This window comes from Macrobrachium rosenbergii, chromosome 9, assembly GCF_040412425.1.
Source record: "Macrobrachium rosenbergii isolate ZJJX-2024 chromosome 9, ASM4041242v1, whole genome shotgun sequence".
Lineage (NCBI taxonomy): Eukaryota > Metazoa > Arthropoda > Malacostraca > Decapoda > Palaemonidae > Macrobrachium > Macrobrachium rosenbergii.
This window is the reverse complement of record NC_089749.1, coordinates 48141053-48163925: the sequence shown is the minus strand read 5'-3', so window position 1 is coordinate 48163925 and position 22873 is coordinate 48141053. Positions and strand designations below refer to the sequence as shown.

At 33.4% G+C, this 22873-nt stretch overlaps 1 protein-coding gene and 2 non-coding genes across 3 annotated transcripts in view; all 3 read right to left on the bottom strand.

The window, feature by feature from the left end:
* LOC136841761 (zinc finger protein 665-like) overlaps positions 1 to 22873 on the bottom strand; it is a 248156-nt gene that overhangs the window by 152143 nt on the left and 73140 nt on the right. Inside the window, exon 2 of the mRNA XM_067109030.1 lies at positions 14017 to 14062. The gene's annotated coding sequence lies outside the window, so the exon portion shown is untranslated. The remainder of the gene's footprint in view (positions 1 to 14016; positions 14063 to 22873) is intronic.
* TRNAA-CGC (transfer RNA alanine (anticodon CGC)) lies at positions 7020 to 7091 on the bottom strand. Its single transcript has one exon. It is a non-coding gene; the product is annotated as a tRNA-Ala (tRNA).
* On the bottom strand, positions 11048 to 11137 carry TRNAI-UAU (transfer RNA isoleucine (anticodon UAU)). The gene is given in 2 exon segments: positions 11048 to 11083; positions 11100 to 11137. It is a non-coding gene; the product is annotated as a tRNA-Ile (tRNA).

The following is a 22873-nucleotide window of genomic DNA, read 5'->3' as shown; positions in this document are numbered from 1 at the left end:
TATATATATATATATATATATATATATATATATATATATATATATATATATATATATATATATATATGTGTGATGTGTGTATATATATATATGTATATATATACACACATATATATATATATATATATATACATATTTGAACCTTCTGTATCACTGAGGTCATCTGTGGAAGTAAGTAAGTGTGTGTGTGTGTGTGTGTGTGTGTGTGTGTGTGTGTGTGTGTGTGTGTGTGTGTGTGTGTGTGTACAAGAAAGCATCCTTCACCGAGTAACGATAAATTAGAAAAATTCTAAAAGCTCCCTTGAAATTATAAAATATTTAATTTACTATAAATATCTAGTCTTCAATGCCGCAGTTATATTCGTACAAAACCACGTGGGTATGTACACAAAACCATGCATATGCAGTACTTATTTACTACTACGCAAAAGAATAATAATTGTACTTAAGTATGTGGAACAAGTTCCGTATTGAGCAGCCACGCGTGTATTATTGTTCCAAGCATAAAATCTTTAAAGAGCGGATTATCATAATCACCAAACGCATAAACACGACAAATTCGCTGATCAAATATACCCTTCCTTGAGGCCTGCCCGCGCGGAAAGAAATCGAGATCACTATCGGTCAAGGGGAAACTCAACAAAAATACATTTCTCATCCGTAGAGCTGCTCGCCAAAGTCGGGCGCGCGCACACGCGCGCACACCCACAGACACAAACAACACACACACACACACTCAAACGCTGTTACTAAGTGCTTAAATAGAAACCTTCCTCAAGAAAAGAAGTCGAATATTTTCACTAGTTAAGTTTTCTGTCCCCTCGGAAAAAATCGAAACGGCCAAGGAAAAAAAAAGTGAAGAAGAATTGGGTGAAATGGAAAAACATACCTCACTCGGGCACTGCAAATCCGGGGGCTCGAAGTCAGGAGATAAGTAAATCCCAAACGATTCGGGACGTTTGTTTACAAATTCACTCTCTGCTTGCCACGCTCTTTCTGTCTCCTCTGTCCAATCTTCCTTCGCATTTTTCTTGCAACGCAGGCAATGCCAACAAAAGGCGACGTAAACAAACGAGGAAATCGTTCAAACCATAACAGATGGGGAGAGATATAAACAAAAATTAAAAGGTATTATTTTTTTTTTTTTTCATTTATATGTAAGTATACAAATATATATATACATATATTTACATGTATTTATACATGCACAGACACACACACACATTATATATATATATATATATATATATATATATATATATATATATATATATATATATATATATATATATATATATATATATATATATATATATATATATTATATATATATATATATATATATATATATATATATATATATATATATATATATATATATATATATATATATATATATATATATATATATATATATATATATATATATATATATATATATACATGTATGTACACGTACATATAAATACACACATAAAACACTCCACACACACATATATATATATATAATCATTATTTCAGTACGTATATATACATATAAATATATATATATACTGTATATATATACATATATATACAGTATATATATATATATATATATATATATATATATATATATATATATATATATATATTATATATTCTCTTTAAATCTTGAAAATTTCTAAATCTTTCAATATCAAAAGCAGTCCTAAGTATCGAAGCTCGCAAAAATTACATCTTTATTATTGTAGCTACCGCTAATAATAAGAAAACTAATAGCGGTTCATATAAAATACTGAAAACGTGGTGTACCTCAGTTTTGCTTAAAAATAATTGCTGTAAAACCATATTTTTTCTTAATTTTTCTGGAAATAAGGAAAAAAGCTGGTAATCATTAAGTGCCATTAAAGAGACCAAGCACCTCTCTCTCTCTCTCTCTCTCTCTCTCTCTCTCTCTCTCTCTCTCTCTCTCCATCTTTATAGCTCATTGTCCCAGTTACCTCATTTAATCAAGAAAGCTCAACACTGAAAGAAATTCCTAGAACACAAATATAACACGACTTTTTTTTTATGCAAGGATTCTTCAACTGAGGTTCGTGGGCCTTATAGATTAGAGAAAGAGGTTTTAATTGATATTTTATAAGAATATTTATAAAATGAGAGAGAGAGACAGAGAGACGGCAGGTTCTTGATGTTAATGGTTAAATGCAACAACGTTACTTCAGTTTAAATCAATAAATTTTATTCAGGAACTAATGGAAATATAAGCATTCAAGGTTGCTGAGAGTCAGAGTGTGATACAGCCCATGGCGCGAATGATTAAATGTAACACAGTTACTCAAAATCAAATATGTTATTTATATAAAATGTCAGTACCGTTTTAGAATGGAATGGAATATAGAGTTTAGGCCAAAGGCCAAGCGCTGGGACCTATAAGGTCATTCAGCGCAGGAAGGGAAATTGAGGATAGGTAGGTCTGAAAGGTGTAACAGGAGGAAAACCTCGCAGTTGCACTATGCAACAATTGTTAGGAGAGGGTGGATAGCAAGATGGAAGAAAGATTATATGAATGGAGGTTCAGTAAAAGGAATGAAAGGGGTTGCACCTAGGGGCCGAAGGAACGCTGCAAAGAACCTCTAGTAATGACTACAGTGCACCCCGTAAGGTGCACTGACGGCACTAACCCCCTACGGGGGAGTAGCGTTTTGGACTGAATTAATTTTAACTTATGGCCAGTGTCAGATTAATGGGAGTAGAGGTCGCTGGTCTGAAAGGAATGCTTTACTCAAGGCACCGTTGTTGGGGAAAAAAAAAAGGTTGGGAAGCCCTGCTTTAACTTTATACCACGACATTAATCAAGATTAAAAAAAAATTAACTAAGAGCTTCATGATAAACTATTGAGCACTCGGAGAGCGCATACCTCCGCCTATGCTGTTATTCTTGGCTTATTGTCCACCCTTCCACATAAAAAAAAATCCTTCATAATGTTGAGGAAAAAAATTGCATCTCGAAACCGAATGAACTCTTCACTGTCCTATAGAACACACCTCTGCTCTATTCAGCTGAAATCTATCGATAAAATTTTGGGATATTTCGTTGAACAGACTAATCCGAATATTTAGTGAACAGACTAATCGACAGAAATAACTAGCAGAGGAAACCGCATCCAAATCCACATCATTAAAGACTTACTTCCTTACGTAAATGTCTGTTAATAGAAAATACATATACCATATGTACGTATGCATACGTATATGTGTGTGTATGTTCACTGTGTAAGAACCACAACTATCTCTTAAGTTCTCGAAATCTTTATAATGTATGTATGTATGTATGTACGTATGTATGTGTGTGTATGTGCGGGTGGGTGGGCGCGACTGTGTAAGAACCACAACTATCTCTTAAGTTCTCGAAATCTTTATATTTTATGGATATGCTTGTCACTACAAAGCTTGAGATCCCAAAGCAAGAATATTCAGGAATTCTGACGTCCGTAGCAGGATTCGAACCTGCATCAGTGGGATCAGAACGACGTCATGTTATTGGGACCTGATGCTCTGCAGTGACAAGCAAAAAGAGTGAAGAATTCGATAAGTTAAGGAGAGCATTGTGGTTCTTACAGTTACACACCTATCTGGTAAAAAGTGATTCTCTCTCTCTCTCTCTCTCTCTCTCTCTCTCTCTCTCTCTCTCTCTCTCTCTATATATATATATATATATATATATATATATATATATATATATATATATATATATATATATCTATATCTCTCTCTATATATATATATATATATATATATATATATATATATATATATATATACATATATCTATAATATATATCTTTTTCCTCTTAAAGGGAGTGGTCACATATGGTGAAAAGGTTTATAACGGAAAGCAGCCGGCTTCCATAGATGGGTGGTTACCCATCCAGGTACTGACTGGACCCTACGATGCAGTACAGAGAACGCGTTATATATTCAGTTCTATTCCCTGGCGAGAGTAAGAACTTATTTGTCAGTTTCCTTAAATCCAATCGTACCTGGTAGTTATGCGACTGTGGTGTGAGTTGCAACCTGGGGGAGAAATTCTTAAGAGGTGGGAATCACATTCCAAGCAAACTCTAGCAGAAAAGCCACATGACATGCTCTATATATATATATATATATATATATATATATATATATATATATATATATATATATATATACATATATATAATTTATAAACGTATATAATATATATATATATATATATATATATATATATATACACACACACACATATATATATATATATTATATACAGATAGAAAGATATATACATATATATTATATACAGATAGATAGAGATATGTATAATTTTGTTTATATATATATATATATATATATATATATATATAAAATATATATATATTTGATACATCTACATATATAAAGTATTCTTAGCATGGTAAAATCGATAGAAGTACATTATCAAAATTGAGAAAATGTTCAAATGAGAGGGCGAGCGAGAGAGACATGAACACTTGCAAAGAGCAATGGGACATAAATCTACAGGACACCAGACACAAGTGTGTCTGACAGGGAAACACCTGCTTATCGAGGTATGTTACAAGTTTTCCTATTGCTGGGGGCCATCGCAAATGTCACCTGGTTAACGGAATAATTATGGTAGTCATTTCTCGTATTGGAAATAAATACTGTAGAGTTTAATGTTTTTTACTATTTATCTTCAAGCGCTAACTTTCACTTTCCCCAATCATTGGCGTAGTTTTACTATCTGTCAATTTTCCCTCTGTTTCGACTTTTCCTTTGGACCTGTCATATATAAAGATATTGTCCTGACAACTCCTTACCATATATATATATATATATATATATATATATATATATATATATATATATATATATATATATATATATATATATATATATATATATATATATATATATATATATATATATATATATATATATATATATATATATATATATATATATATATATATTTATATATATATATATATATATATATATATATATATATAGTATATATATATATATATATATACATACATATATATATATATATATATATATATATATATATATATATATATATAGATATATATATATATATATATATATATATATATATATATATATATATATATATATATATACTGTACATATAACATTAATAGTGTAACACCCAGCAACATAGAAATTCTACAAAAATATGAACTACCTAGAAAAAATATATGTATATATATGTGTGTGTATCTATATATTTAATATATATATATATATATATATATATATATATATATATATATATATATATATATAATAATATATATACTTTCGTTCCATCTATATATACATTATATACATTTAATTACTATTTATACACACATATATACACAAATTTATATATATATATTTATATATATATATATATATATATATATATATATATATATATATTTATTACATACTGTATAAATAATCAACTATGCTTCGTTTCTCTTAGGAGTGATTGACTCCAGAGGGCGCTGACCTTCCTGCTGCCTTCACGTCTTTTTGGGAGGAGGCTACCTCCACTTTGCCCCTCCCCACCTTGGTTGCAAACCATTGCAATTTCCTCGCCACCAGGTTTCTATACGTTATTCATAGATTAGGCCAACAGAGGCACAATGAATCCGTCAGAAAACTGGGCCAGGTTGTAAATGACCCCCCATGTGGAGTCGATCCTGAGTCGATAACTTGTGAGGGAAAGTTGACAGCCACTAAGGGAGTATATATATGTATATATATATTTATATATATATGTGTGTGTGTTCATGTTTATATATATATATATAATATATATATATATATATATATATATATATATATATATATATATATATATATATATATATACATGTATATATATATATATATATATATATATATATATATATATATAAATATATATATAATATAATATATATATATATATATATATATATATATATATATATATATATATATATATATATATATATATATATATATATATATATTTACATGTATATAGATAAACAGATGAATAGACACACATTGTATATACATTATATATATATATATATATATATATATATATATATATATATATATATATATATATATATATACACATATATAATACATGCATGTATGTGCATATACTTTATTTTCTTAAGCCGTTTTCCTAAAAGGGTTTGCGTGATTACTATTTAAATTTTCAGCACTGCAAAAACATTATTATCCACTCCCTCTCTTTGTCTCTGCACTTTTCGAGTCAAATCATATGTGCATAATTCTAAAAGGAGTTCAGAAAGAATAATAAACTATCTACACCCATATATATTAATATAAAGTAGCTAAATAGAAACAGGAAAAGGCTGTAGTAGAAAGACCACGTGTTCTAAGCCTCTGACGTAGCACCGGGCCAGCCAATAGGAAACGACCCTTCTCATTACGACACGATGACGCAATGGTGCGAGCGGCCCATCCCATGAGTGAGTATGCTGCGGGAACGAAAATGTACTCAAGAGACTCTCTCTCTCTCTCTCTCTCTCTCTCTCTCTCTCTCTCTCTCTCTCTCTCTCTTTACCATCCTTTTCCTAAATAGTGCTATTTAGCTCGAGGAAAATAGGAAAAGCTATCACCTTTCCTTGAGTGGAAATATTTCACTTGATATTCTTTCAGGTTCATCGTGGGATGATGCAAACAGCCATCTGACGTGTCTGCTATCAACCGCTATCATCTCATCCCCATCCCCGTCCCCATCCCCGCATCCCTCCCCGGCCCTTGCTATCCGATCATTCATGGAGATTTAAAAGAACTGGCTCGCATCCGTACAACATCGGTGTATCATTTCATTTCATCTTTGCAGGTAAACGAAGAAAGGCAGCCCCGTGCCAGTCCAAGACAGCAGCAAAACGGGCCGACAGAGGACAAACGAATCTAACGACACCACTTCACAACACGCCGGAAAAATGGGCTCCTGGAGGTGCCGGGGATTGAACCCGGGACTTCTCACATGCGAAGCGAGCACTCTACCTCTGAGTTACACCCCCATCAGAAGAGCATCAGTGCATACATTCAACAGGAGATTCCTGTGCGGGCGAGACAGAGAGAGAGAGAGATGCTCTCGAGAGAGAGACTTGTGGCGATATGAATGCTTGTTCGATATAATGAATATTGTCCACTCTCCTCCAACGGATGGGTTGGATAAACCGAGATTCAATTGAAGTGTGTGCGTATGAGAGAGAGAGAGAGAGAGAGAGAGAGAGAGAGAGAGAGAGAGAGAGAGAGAGAGAGAGAGAGAGAGAGAGAGCGATAAGTATCCCCAAAAGCATTTCCTTCCGTCTGAAATCTATCAAATTTTAATCCATCAACACATATAGTGAAAGGTTTAGGATTTATATACGGCAGGGGCCACTGGGTATTGGAGTTGAGGTTGTGGGGTTCTCGTAGAGGTAAGGGAGAGTGGAGGAGGAGGGGGGGGGGAGGAGGGGGCCAGAAAAGGGTTGAATAGAAATCCAGCGACCAAAACTAAAATAACAAAATTTAGACCCCGGGCAAGCCGAAAAGGAGCTTATCCCGACCCTTGAAAAGGAGATGCGTCGGGTCCACAGATGAATCTAAGATGAATAATGCATATAAAGGAGCTGGAAATGAATGATGAATGCATTTAAATCGTAATTAAATAAAGGGGGCTGGAGAGGAGATTCTAAAGGCGGGACTCTTCCGTGTATATCTCTATTCACTATCTCAAACGGGCTTCCAATTTCCGCTCTGAAAGGACTAAGAAAATTTTGAATATAAATGTGAATTTATACCGCGGATATTATCATCATCACCATTATTATTATTATTATTATTATTATTATTATTATTATTACGAATGTGACATTATCGGTAATAGTAAGAGTGACACTACTATTACTATTACTGTTACTATTACTACTACTACTACTACTACTACTAATAATAATAATAATAATAATAATAATAATAATAATAATAATAATAATAATAATAATAATGGTAATGATAAGGCGATAACAACAATGAAATGTAAAAACGCACATTGTCTATTAAAAATATAATCCCACAATAAAAAAAGAATTACATTAGATTTTGCCATCATTCAAATACTCGCACGCGAGCGCGTTCGATGTGGTGTCACACGAGTATCTTGCTAAAGTATTATACAGCAATTAACCAATTTCATATGGCAGTGTAAAAATTAAAAATTAAGCCACTAATGTTCGTTTAAAATGACGTTGTGTACCTGGTGCACACACTGGTAACCTGATCCCGGAAGAGGCAACGGAACATGTTCGTATAAACCGCCTGTACTTCCACCGTCGATAAAAATTGGAAATTGAACAGATAGACACACTGAAAGACTATGTATTCCATACCGGAGTCGCAACCTGCACTAAGAGATGTTTAGAAATTCGACTGATTCCACTGGCCATAAACGTCTATACACAAACACACACATACGCGCGTGCGCACACGCACACACATATATATCTATCTATATATATATATATATATATATATATATATATATATGTATATATGTATGTATATATTACATATATATACATATATATGTATGTATGTACATATATGTAAATATGTATATAAAATATATGTATGGTTATATGTATATAAAATACATATATATGGTTATATATATATATATATATATATATATATATATATATATATATATATATATATATATATATATATATATATATATATATATATATATATATATATATGAGAGAGAGAGAGAGAGTCTGCTGGTCACTTTTAACCAGACATGTACAGTATGTAATTGTAATAACCACAATGCACTTCTTAATGTCTCGAATTCTTCGCACTTTTTGGATATGCTTGTCACTACAAAGCCTGAGATCTAAATGCAAAAATATGAAGTAAAATTCTGACATCCTAGTAGGATTCGAACCCGCATCCGGAGTATCAGAACGAAGGCACGTTACCTTCTTAGATACAGGTTCTTGCATCTGGATCTCAGACTTTGTAGTGACAATTATATCCAAAGAGTGAGAAGAATGCGAGAAGTTAAGAAAGCATTGTGGTTATAACACACACACACAGATAGATAGACAGATAGATATTCCCATTTCCCCTGGAAAGGAGTAGCTCCAGCAGATATTTTTCGATGAGATATCTCCTCTCACGACCTTCCCTATCCTGGCGGCGACTCACCATCGGCGACTCACTATCAGGTACAACAGTCATTTATTGAGTCAACACAGCCAAAAAAGGATTTTAGAAGAAACGGCCCAGAACCACGCTCTACCTCCCCCTTCCCCCTAACACCCTCCTGGTATAGTGTTTTGTGATAAAATGTCTTGTTTTCATACAAAAAGACATTATCAATAAAGTTACTGAGCAAGGACTCATTACGAGTTATTGACAACACTAATAATAATAATATAATAATAATAATAATAATAATACATTCAGTCTGAAAGAAAGAGGAACAAACAAATAACATAATGAAGAGTAAGGTTGCACGTATAGAATAATAAGAAACAACAATATGAAAAACATCAACAACAACAAACAAAGAAAAGGTCCCGAGACTGAATACAGTTAAATCAACTCGGTACTTATATGATTACTTATATGATTACGGCCAAAGACAAAGCAACGTGCGTTTCACAGAATTACAATGGTTCGTAATGTAATTCGTAATGTAATGTTATTAATTACAGGGCTCACAGTTATTTCAACAGTGCCCATCTGTTAAGACGAGCAAACTATGTTTAGTTTTCGTAATATGCAACTTTATTATGATATTTATTTGTTTCTTATCTTTGCTTTTTACCTATTACTGTAAACCCATCGATTAATCAGAGAGAGAGAGAGAGAGAGAGAGAGAGAGAGAGAGAGAGAGAGAGAGGCGGAATATTATTTAAACAGTAATCCAATATCTTTATATTTAAGTAAAACTACGAGACAAAGAAAGGGAGAGAAAGAGGTCATAGTTGTTATAAAGAAATTCTGTATTTCCAAATTCTCGAAATGAGAGAGAGAGAGAGAGAGAGAGAGAGAGAGAGAGAGAGAGAGAGAGAGAGAGAGAGAGAGAGAGAGAGAATGAATTAATAGTTTAAAGGAAAGCAAAATATTTGTCCTTATTTCCAAGAAAGAGAGAGAGAGAGAGAGAGAGAGAGAGAGAGAGAGAGAGAGAGAGAGAGAGAGAGAGAATTAATAGTTTAAAGGAAAGCACACTATTTGTCCTTATTTACGAAGAGAGAGAGAGAGAGAGAGAGAGAGAGAGAGAGAGAGAGAGAGAGAGAGAGAGAGAGAGAGAGAGAGATAATAAAAAAAAACACACACACACGTGTCCATAAATCTTTATAAAGTTTTGGTAATAAAATCGAATTTTGGACCGACCCAAATGAAGCCAGTGTCGCCTAAGTGGTTTCATTAACATCAAAATAAACTACATAAAAACCAAATAAAAATGGATTTTCCGCTTTAGAGATTGTCCCCGATTATGCCAGCTGAGACTCGCAGAAAATGTTGGGAAATGGAAAAGAAATGCTGTGTTCCAACGCCAGATAAGCCTCGACTTCGCCTCGGTTAATTAAGGTATGAGATAAACAATGTAAACATGCAGTTGGAAACGAGTCTAACGTCTAGGTGATGCTCGCTCGTATTTTCTTTAGCGCTTAATTAACCATTAAGGCAATTAGTTCTATAGAGATGAAGTTCGCTAACAGTGTCCTGGTTAATATACGGACGCTAACAAATGTATTAAATATATGAGCGGCGAAAATAAATGCTGTAAAATGTTGCAGAGGTTACAGACAACACAGAAGTTCCTTGCTAGCCACTGCTCCGCCCTCTCCTATCCTTAGACCACGGCTCCGCCCATAGCATCTCGACACATGATCCACGGCTAGTGGATTCTCCTGCTGGTGGTAAACATCGCCCACCAGTATATTCGTTTCATTCCAAAATTAAGCAAAAATAACTATGCTCCAGGTGAGGCTCGAACTCACAACCCCGGCATGGCTCAGTCACTGTCTTATAAGTACCGTGCGCTAACCGATTGCGCCACTGGAGCGTAGTTTTGTTTACGTACATCGAGGGGATGATTCAAACCCGCGGTTATCGCCAACGCTAGCCAACACAACGTCGTCCCGATTAAACTCTACGGTCTATTTACGCCCGATTTTAGTTGTCAAAGCCGATGTGCCTACATAATATCCTTCTGTTGATATTTTCATTGTTCACTTACGATGAAAGATATTGTTCATATAATCCCGAATCCCTGCGTGAGAAATTAGGGATTTTTTGGGTATACATCACGAATCCCAGACTTAATACGACACATTAATTCATGAATACCGTAATTTTCATAATTATTCATCAAATTTTGTTTTTGCATTCATCTTTTCATAAATGAAATACTTAGTGGGAGCTAGTGCTTTCGTCTAGTTGAAATCTTCAATTAGAAGAAAGTGCTAGCTCCAAGATATCGTATGTTTATTTTACGTGTAAAATCGTGATTTTTACTAATACTTTAATGTTTGTTAATTTAACATTTTTATTCACATCTCATTTAATATCCATATGGCATGTACCATACGGTACTGCTTTTTTCTGTCATTACAGTATCAATAATAACTTAAATACAAAAGGTGGAAATTCACCAGCAAAATTATATTTTCAATAGCAAAGTTTAATAAAAAATTATTCGGCCGAGTTATTCGTCGTATATTTATTTTGTAACCTTAAGATATATTTTCCACAGAAGTAAAACAACATGAGCATATGGCGAAGGAATGTAAACTTTTTGAGCAGATGGATTTTATAAGCATTTATGTTCGCGTTCTTGAATTAATCTTTGTTTATGAAAAAGAAAAGGCTGACAATTCTGGTATCAAGCGAACTTCATAATTAATCGTCAGCAAATATTTACATTTTTCGAAAAAAATCATATATATAAATATATAATATATATATATATATATATATATATATATATATATATATATATATATATATATATATATTATATATATATATATATAAATATATATACACACACACACACACACACATATATATATATATATATATATATATATATATATATATATATATATATATATATATATATATATAATATAAAGCAGAACGAGCGCATGCTAAAAACCATTTCTAAATCACAGAAAGGAAAATAACATTATAACAATTAAAAAGGCAACAGCAACAAGAAAAGAGAGAATAGAAGGGAGAAGAAGAAGGAGAGGACGGCGAGGAAGAAAAAAGTAAGAAGGAAGAAGATACCCGATAAAAGTGGTGGTCACTTACATGTTATGTAATCGTCTGTCAATCAAACTAATCCCCAGGAGGTCTATGAACAAAAAAAAAATTCACAGGTGAAGTAGCGATTTAACTTAACGCTTTTCTAAATGAAAAACAAATAACGTAAACCCGTGGCCTACATATTTTCACGTTAATGGATGCTGCACATATATGTTTCACGTTAGTGATTGTTGGGTGTAAATGTTCACGTCGGTGAATGTTGCATATACAGTAAATGTTCCCGTTGGTGAATGTTGCATATAAATATTCACGTTGGTGAATGTTGCGCATAAATGTTCACGTTGGTGAATGTTAGCTTACAGATGTTCATGTTGGTGAATGTTGCATATACAGAAAATGTTCACGTTGGTGAATGTTGCATATACAGACTATGTTCACGTTGGTGAATGTTGCATATAAATGTTCACGTTGGTAAATGTTGTGTATAGATGTTCATGTTGGTGAATGCTGCATATAGATGTTCATGTTGGTGAATGCTGCATATAGATGTTCATATTAGTGAATGTTGCGTACAGATGTTCATGCTGGTGAATGTTGCGTACAGATGTTCATGTTGGTGAATGTTGCGTACAGATGTTCATGTTGGTGAAGGTTGCATACAGATGTTCATGTTGGTGAATGTTGCATACAGATGTTCATGTTGGTGGATGTTGCTCACAAATGTTCGCGTTGGTGAATGTTGCATATAAATGTTCGCGTTATTGAATGTGACTATACATGTTTGCGTTAGTGAAAGTTGCATATAAATGTTCATTTTATTGAATGTGAATACAAGTGCTTGCGTTGGTGAATGTTGCATATAAATGTTCCCGATGGTAAATGTTGCATATAAATGTCCATGTTGGATAATGTTGCATATAAATGTTCATGTTAGAGAATGTTGCATATAAATGTTCGTGTTGGTGAATGTTGCATATAAATGTTCGCGTTGGTGAATGTTGCATATAAATTTTCACGTTGGTGAATGTTACATATAAATGTTAGTGCTGGTGAATGTTGTATATAAATGTTCACGTTGGTAAATGTTGCAGGAAAATGTTTGCGTTGGTGAATGTTGCATATAAATGTTTAGGCTGGTGAATGTTACATATAAATGTTCGCGTTGGTGAATGTTACATATAAATGTTCGCGCTGGTGAATGTTGCATATAAATTTTCACGTTGGTGAATGTTACATATAAATGTTAGTGTTGGTGAATGTTGCATATAAATGTTCACGTTGGTATTTAAATGTTGCAGGAAAATGTTTGCGTTGGTGAATGTTGCATATAAATGTTTAGGCTGGTGAATGTTAAATATAAATGTTCGCGTTGGTGAATGTTGCATATAAATGTTCACGTTGGTGAATGTTAAATATAAATGTCAGCGTTAGTGAATGTTGCAAATAAATGTCCACGTTGGTGAATGTTGCATATAAATGTCCACGTTGGATAATGTTGCATATATATGTTCATGTTGGTGAATGTTGCATTTAAGTTCACTTCGGAGAATGTTGCTTATAAATGTTCGCGTTGGTGAATGTTGCGTATGAATGTTTATCACACGCGCGCGAGTACACACACGCCCACCAATTTCAGTAATGAAAACAAATAACAAGGCTTTGAATACTCACTCAGATTTGCAAGTTGAAGAGGCCGATGTAGCTACGCACACTGTGTCTGCAAAATAGAAAAAAAATTTAATAGGCAACTATAATTCGCTGAAGACTCTTATAAAGAGGCAAGCAAGACGATCCAGGAAACACAGAGGAAGATAAGGAGTTCTAGGAGTGAATGAGATGAAGAAGTGATCGAAATGGTTGACCTGAGTACACAATGCCAACAGTAATACCTATAAAATAACCAGAAATATCAAAGGTCTTCGCGGTTCAGTGGTTCTCAAGTCTGGCTCGCCAGAGGGAGACTCGATGCCGATCCATACCAGGGAAACAATTTAGGACAGTTCTCTTTAAAATCCAATGTGGCTCTGTTGACCTACGCAGTGAATTATGTAAGTGGTAGTTAGTCAACATTGGCGTGTCACAGCTAAGGCGGAGGAGACGTGTGGCTGAACAACTTACTCCTGAAACTGTATTGAGAACCCGAGTGTCATTACTCTCACCAGGCATGAGATGTCGAGTTGAAGAGAAAACACAAAAATAAAGTTTAAATGATGGCAGTTACCTATTAAATTCATTGAAGTTGCAACAACTATCCCTTAACTTCTTCTGGTGCAGTACTGTAAGCAATAACCTCAATCTTCAGTTTGATGAGTTTGAGTCCCACCCGTGAATGAGAATGTCTTCACTCATTTCTATTATGATTTCAAGGCTTTCAGTGAAAAGCCTTTTCAAAATACTATGAAGCAGAAAAGTGAAAAGGTTGTTGCTGACACTGAAATAACTTGGCGGAATGCAGTAACAGAAAAAGGCAATCGTCAGAAATGAAAAAAATTATACAAAATTGCTGCAGCTGTTTCATCAACCATGTTTAACTCCACTGTTTGGCAGTGTCTTCTACATACATATAACCGGAAATATTACATTTATCCGCATGTTTTGAAAAAAAAAGAGGAGTTTTTTTTTTTATTAAAGAATATTTTGGAACTTGAGGTTTCTTCACTTTATTGGCCAATAAGTAGACCTACTTCTATCATTCGAATGTAAGGCTCTTCAGAACACCTCTAATAACTGCGATAACTATGATGCAGAGGAATTTCAGTAACAGTGGTATGGATGCAGAAACTCTGCTTTGTGCCCTGCCCCGCCCCCGCCCCCCCCAGTGGAACAGAATTTATTGTTAATATCGAGAATCAAAGGAAACCAAGACAGGCAGATTATGACTTACTCTGGTGGAAGAAAACATCAAAATTATTTTCATTTCAGGTTACCAAAAGTAACCCAGCAAATTCCTTATTCTGATTCAGCAGATAAAAAAAAATAAAGCAAATAGTTATGGGTGGAGTTAGATGAAGACTTGTCTTACTCTTCTATCTTGCTTCTATTCCTCAAGCTTTTATTTTCTTATCCCTCCAAGCTTTCGAAAGGATTCCTAAACGCAACGCCTACAGCTACGTTTCAACGCGTCAATCTTTCACGCGAGAAACGCAGTAGATAAGGTACTATACATAATTTCAGACACGAGAGCCAGTGGTGACGTGCTACAGGCTAAGGCAGCACTGATACATATACATAAGTGTCACAGGGCAAGGAAGTACTGATACATATCCATAAGTGCCACACGGTAAGGCAGTACTGATACATATACATAATATCACAGACATGTACCAAGTGTTACATAATTCCTTCTTAAAATATACAGTATCGCAATCTTTAAAAATAAATTACATTTTTCGTAAATACGCAATTGACTCCCTCCCATGTTGAGACGGTAATATCGGTACGTCGCTCTATTCGGAAGGATGACTTCTCTGGCTGTCGATCAACCTTAGAGACGACTATTCCAGATCCCTAGAAATACAATCGACACACTTTCAGGGGAAGATATACCAATTCAGGGTGCACTGTTTCGGCCCCTTTTGCTCGGGTGTTGGCGCCAGTGACTATCTGGACCCAGTGTATGTGATTGCGTGTATATGTGTGCGTGAGTGTGTGTCCACACACGTGTGCACATTTATAGTGACGGTGATGACTCCAGAGAAGAAATTAGGCTATGGACAATGCCCGGCTCACTCTGGGTAATATTTTGATGCATTAAGATACTGTAGATCCAGCAATCGTATAGTTTCATCCACTGGGAAAAATACTGAACGAGAAAAATATGCCCAAAATCTAGCCTCGAGGTCACCACTAGCTACCGTGGATAAACAAGGGCTAATAACATAGTTCAGTGACATTCAGGGTCATCTTAAATCTGGTGTCGATTGTATATAAATTTAAAAGCAGCTTAAGGTCATCGCAAAATGGCTGCGGTCACGCGCACAGCAAAAGGTCATGTTACGCCACTGTAAATTACCTACAGATGAATGTGTCACTGTAAACTGAGGTCAAGGTGATATATCGAGGTCATCGTGAGTCGATATGAATAAATTTGGATTAAACGCATAGATCAAGGTCATCTTAGGTCACCTTAAAGTAACTGTTATCAAAGGCACAAATTATGGTCGCCTATGATCTTAGTAAATGATCAAGGTCAATGACACACGCACAGAGAGAGAGAGAGAGAGAGAGAGAGAGAGAGAGAGAGAGAGAGAGAGAGAGAGAATAATTATCTTAACGTTTTAATTATCTCCTAGAAGACGTTTTAGCCAACATCTGATACAGTGGATCTGGAATTGGAAACAATTTTGGAAAGTGAAAAAATAATAATTGGAAAATTTTAAGATTTCAGTAGTGTGCAAAGAAGTATTTCTAAAAGCTGTTATTCTATTTAGTAATGTAGTGCAGTGGGAAAGGCGCCAGTAGCTAATAATAATAATAATAATAATAATAATAATAATAATAATAATAATAATAATAATAATGATAGAAAATCAGAAAAAATCAGAATAAGGAAAATTCAAGATAAATGGAGAATAATGTATGTATATGTGTGTACACATGTAAACTACAATATAAAAAACCTATTATCTTAATCTTCCAAAACCGCGAACATACCCACTCCCTGGAGCGAGCAGAAGCCCGGGGGGCAAAAACCCAATTAATGTAAATTACCCGAACGGGGGCAAAACAGTCGCTCTCGGGTTCCCGCCTGGCGAAAAGTGCCCCAAAAAGAGGCCCATGTCCTATAGGATGCCGAGAGGAGAGGCCTTTTACGAACAGGATATCCTTCTTAGGATGGACGGAAGTCGGGAACAATACATCATCCGGCGGATGGTGCCGCTGCCGCCCGCGGCCCTCGGAGCTGACGCCGCCTCCACGCCCCTACAGCCTGAGGAGGAGGAGGAGATGGAGGAGGAGGAGGAGGAGGAGGATGAAGAGGAGGCGCCCGAGGAGGAGGAGGAGAGGAAGACGTATGGGTAAGGGGGCCCCAAGTCGAGGAGGACCAGTAATGAAGATCAACAAACAAAGTTAAGTTAGTCTCATGTACAACAACAACAACAACAACAACAACAACAACAACAACAACAACAACAACAACAACAACAACAACAACAATAATAATAATAATAATAATAATAATAATAATAATAATAATAATAATAATAATAATAATAATAATAATAATAATAAGAAGAAGAAGAAGAAGAAGAAGAAGAAGAAGAAGAAGAAGAAGAAGAAGAAGAAGAAGAAGAAGAAGAAGAAGAAGAAGCAGCTGCTTTCGGAAAGCTTACGGAAGGGAGCCAAGGTCAGCACTGACTTGCATGATATAAATTACAAAATTTACAACATAAATAAAAGTAAACGATAACGAAAAGTGAATAAATATAATTTTCGAAGTTAACTAGAAATCTGGTAAATGTTTCCCCTCAATTACAGAATACTTTTCTGATTACTCAGTTAATGACCTGGAATATTAATTTTTGTTTTTTAGCTAATGCCTACTGATGTCAGTGATACCAAAAACAGGGTAAAACGATAAATTTCACATTTTTGTCCGATAAAATGTAAATCTTTTTCCAAAATCCTCAAAGAGGACTGTGAATTAGAAATCGTTAGAGGTATCTTTTCAGGTAAATCCATTTTTCTTTCATACCTTCTTCAATTGAGAATAATATTATATTTACAAAAGTACAAAATGTTCCATAACTTCATTTTGCTTTCTTGGAAAAGGGCAAGAGAGTTCGGAAATGTGGAAATTTTCAATGGAAGATATTCAAGGTTATTGATTCAATTTAGAGCACTGATAATGTATATATATATATATATATATATATATATATATATATATATATATATATATATATATATATATATATATATATATATATATATATATATATATATATATATATATATATATAATATATTGGTTGATATTGAAATTTGATGTTCGTCAGTATAGGCTGAACTACATAACTTTTCCGATATGATTATGATCTGAAAGAAAAAAGGAAATAATAATAATAATAATAATAATAATAATAATAATAATAATAATAATAATAATAATAATAATAATAATAACAACTAGTGGACGTTTTTGTAAAGGATATATAAAAATCTGTACTTCAGCGTTCTTTTCGATACTACCCCAAGCACCTCCTTATAAAAAGAAGGGGGAGGCCCTTCCCCCGTGACAACTATGGAAACAGTAAAAGAATTTACCCATAGGATGGAGGAATGGCTTTATCAAAATTTTTTTATAATAATATAATAATAATAATAATAATAATAATAATAATAATAATAATAATAACTTAATAATAATAATAATAATAATAATAATAATAATAATAATAATAATAATTATTATTATTATTATTATTATTATTATTATTATTATTATTATTATTATTATTATTATTAATAATGATAATCATTATGGCGCATAAAGTTCAATCTCACGTTCCGTAAAAATCGGGAACCTAAATGTCCCCTCTTTCCTAAATTTTTTAGGCATATTACTATAATACACAATTATTTTGCAATTTTTTAAAGATTTTTATTGCTACCGCTTCCTCCATCAGGAGGCTAAATAATTCTGTATTGTTATGACATACTTCAAGGGTATATACACAAGAGGAGACTTCTGTATCCTCCAATAGTCATAATAATATCAGTAATATCATCATCAAATCATACTAATAATAATGATTCTCAAGATACGGAGGAGCTATAGAATAAAATATGGAATTTAGGCCGAAGGCCAAGCGCTGGAACCTATGAGATCATTCAGCGCTGAAGCGGAAATTGACAGTAAAAGGTTTGAAACGGTTTAACAGGAGGGAAACCTCGCAGCTGCACTATGAATCAATTGTCAGGAGAGGGTGGAAAGTAAGATGGAAGAAAGAGAATATGAATGGTGGTACGGTAAAAGAAATGAAAGGGGTTGCAGCTATGGGAACGCAGGGACACTGCAAAAAAGCTTAAATAATGCCGGTGCATTGATTTGCACTACCCCTTACGGGCCAGAGGAGCTAAAATATAGGATTTTAAAAATTTTCAATAACATGTTTTAATTCCGGAAAAACATCCTCTTTGACAATGTTTAAAATAGCATCCTTTAAGAAAGCAACAGCATGAGAAAGAGAAGAATTAAAGCATGGCCTACAAAATTTCTGGTCCTTGCCTATAGGAATATTCTACAAATAGTTTTTTCTCTAACTGATAAGCCACAGTTAGTAAAGGAAGCGTAGAACACTAGATATGGCTATCCTCTGCTGTGGAATTTTAAAACATTATCTTGTCAGTAAGGATGAAAGACGTCATTTTTCTATTATACATATGTGTGTGTCTGTGTGTGCGTTATAGAAAAATAATGTCTCCTTCAGCTTTGGTGACAAAACAATATTTTATATTTCCGCAGCTGAGGGTGTCTGCCATATTTAGTGTTCTAGATTTTTTGTGCTAATTGTTGCATACATACATACATACATATATATATATATATATATATATATATATATATATATATATATATATATATATATATATATATATATATATATATATATATAAAATAAATATATATATATATACTGTATATATATATATATATATATATATGTATATATTATATATATAATTATATATATATACATATACAGTATATATATATATATATATATATATACATATACATATATATATATATATATATATATATATATATATATATATATATATATATATATATATGCATATGCAGTACACACATATATATATATATATATATATATATATATATATATATATATATATATATATATATATATATATATATATATTATATATATATATATATATATATATATATATATTATATATATATACCTATATATATATATATTTTATATAGACAAATGCTTTTATTGATAACAATTACAAAGTGAAAAATACCGGTATGTTAATGAACACCGTTTAATAAGCTTTCTTAAAAAGGCTGGGAAATGAGCAGCAGAAATAACATAGATCCCACTTGACAAGTTACTTTGGAATCCAGGGCAATTGTCGGTAATGTAAATTATGCATTTTGTAAACACTATTCTAAAATATTGCGTTTGTAAATAATATTGTAAATATAGAATTTCTGAACGACATTGTAACTAATAAATCTGATTACTGAATCTTTTTTATTTATTTACATATTGTTAGTTTTTCATAAGGCCATTCCACCATATGAAATCCTTTCTTGAAGGTTCACGGCCCTCAACCTCTTCTATTAAAGCATATAATAATAATAATAATAATAATAATAATAATAATAATAATAATAATAATAATAATAATAATAATAATAATAATAATAATAATAATAATAATAATAATAATAATACAGAATTATAATGGGCCAATAAGTGAGTCTCTATGTATATCTCCATACAACATTACCTTACACGAGTACTAAAAGTAAAATATTGTATGAAGGATGTTTTGTAAATTTCACCAAATGATAATATCAAACAAAATGAATTTTTAATATATATGATATAACCCTCATCTCAGTGACAACTATTATTTCGACTGGCCAGTCATATATAAAAATGGTTTGTGAAATATTTGGAAATTAACTCAGTGACAGGGGAATCTAATTTTTCCGCACCGCTTTCAGCAAATACATTTGGGGTGAAATTGCTATCCACACACACACACACACACACACGCACATTGTCTCCTATTGTTCTTCCTGGGGCTTATGCGTGAGTGGTGTCTGGTATTTCTCGGTGATCACTCAACGAACTTCCGATCAGAACCAGCGTTGCTTAATTCCTCTGAACGAACGACAAGTGGCACAGCGAACGGGTTGATGATAAAAATAATATCCAGACGAACAAAAGCAGAAAAAATACCTATTTCTAGTTGAAGCATAGTTCATAAATCAAATTAGAAACAAAAACTCGGTACCTGGAGTTACTTCATGAATAACATTCATCAGCGTTGTAAGAAAATCATTTACAGTTTCAAAAAGAAGGGTTTTGATAAAGTGTAAGAAAAAAATCTCCGTGGGTCTCAAATTACTATGACATTACAATTTCAAATCCTGGATATCATTTATTGGTAGCTAAAGTAAATTCATTAAACAGACCCGAAAAACTAAGCCCAGACGAAATAATTTTGTTGTACACGTTTCTGTCCTGAACACCAGCAATGAAAAGTTTCAATAAAGTTTTAACGAATAAGGTTCAAGAACGTTGGTTCTAGCCGAATTCATTTTAATGCAAAATTCCCAAGTTCATCCTGTTGTAATCTGGTATATATTGCCTCAAAATACCGGATGCACAAGGTCGCATCCTGCTTGCCTTTTGTGCAAGACTTCAGAAAATGTCACTAAAGTGAGGCTGAGATATACCTTAGACAAGTTGCATTTGGCAAAATTTCTAAGACTAATTCAGGTCAGATTTATTACAAGGTGCAAAAATATAAAAATCTACATCTATTCAGACTTAAAACCAGTTGTGCAAATGTTATGGCTATAACCAACAGCTGCAAAACGTTTCTGAAAAATCAACTGTATAGTCATTGGCTCTAGAAAACTAGTCAGTCGTGCAAAATTTCTCCGGGAGTAATTACAATCTTGAAGAAACTGGGTCTGCATTCCAATTATTCTAAATAATCAACACCTTTTATACGAAACAACAGCTCATCCTCCACTAAACCTCTAAGAAATAAATCAATGAATTTTCTGAGATATCTTGTTTACAACTGGGCACAAAGATGGACCAGAGAAGCAAAAATGAAAAAAAAGGTGAATTCACTAGTTGTGTCATTAGCAAACAATAAGAAAGTGCCAATTATCAACAACCACATGACAGAGAGAGAGAGAGAGAGAGAGAGAGAGAGAGGATCATATGAATTTTATGAATGGCCTCAGCCTAGTGAGAATTTATTACCTCGTCGAGTTCTTCCAGTTTTGAATAAACGGTGAAAAGACGTCTGTTATTTTTTTTGTTCGTCTTCTACCTTTCTTTCTCCAAAAAGGTCAAATAACAATTTCTAATTCATAGCTGAGGTCAGCAGAAGCATAGTGGGCTTTGAGGAACGCACCCATAACGCCCCTCCTCGTCCGTCTCGAGAATCGAACACTGGTCACTTACTTTGTCAGTTGAGCGCGCTACCTCTGGGCCATGAAGCAAGAGAGGGAGAGGTGGAGAGGAGATCTCGGCGGAGAGAGAGAGAGAGAGAGAGAGAGAGAGAGAGAGAGAGAGAGAGAGAATACACGAAATCTTTAAAAAGCACCAGAATGAACAAAAAATACAAACGACATTATTTCTGGTGTGGAATCACCAAAACGGCTGAACGGACCTTCCTGAACCCCAAATGTACCTTGACTGGAGAACGAGCGGTGTCATGCAACCATGCAATGGCAGCATGACCTCGGTTTGCACCCTGCATAGAGAGGGTCGAACTGAATTATCCTTATTATTATAGC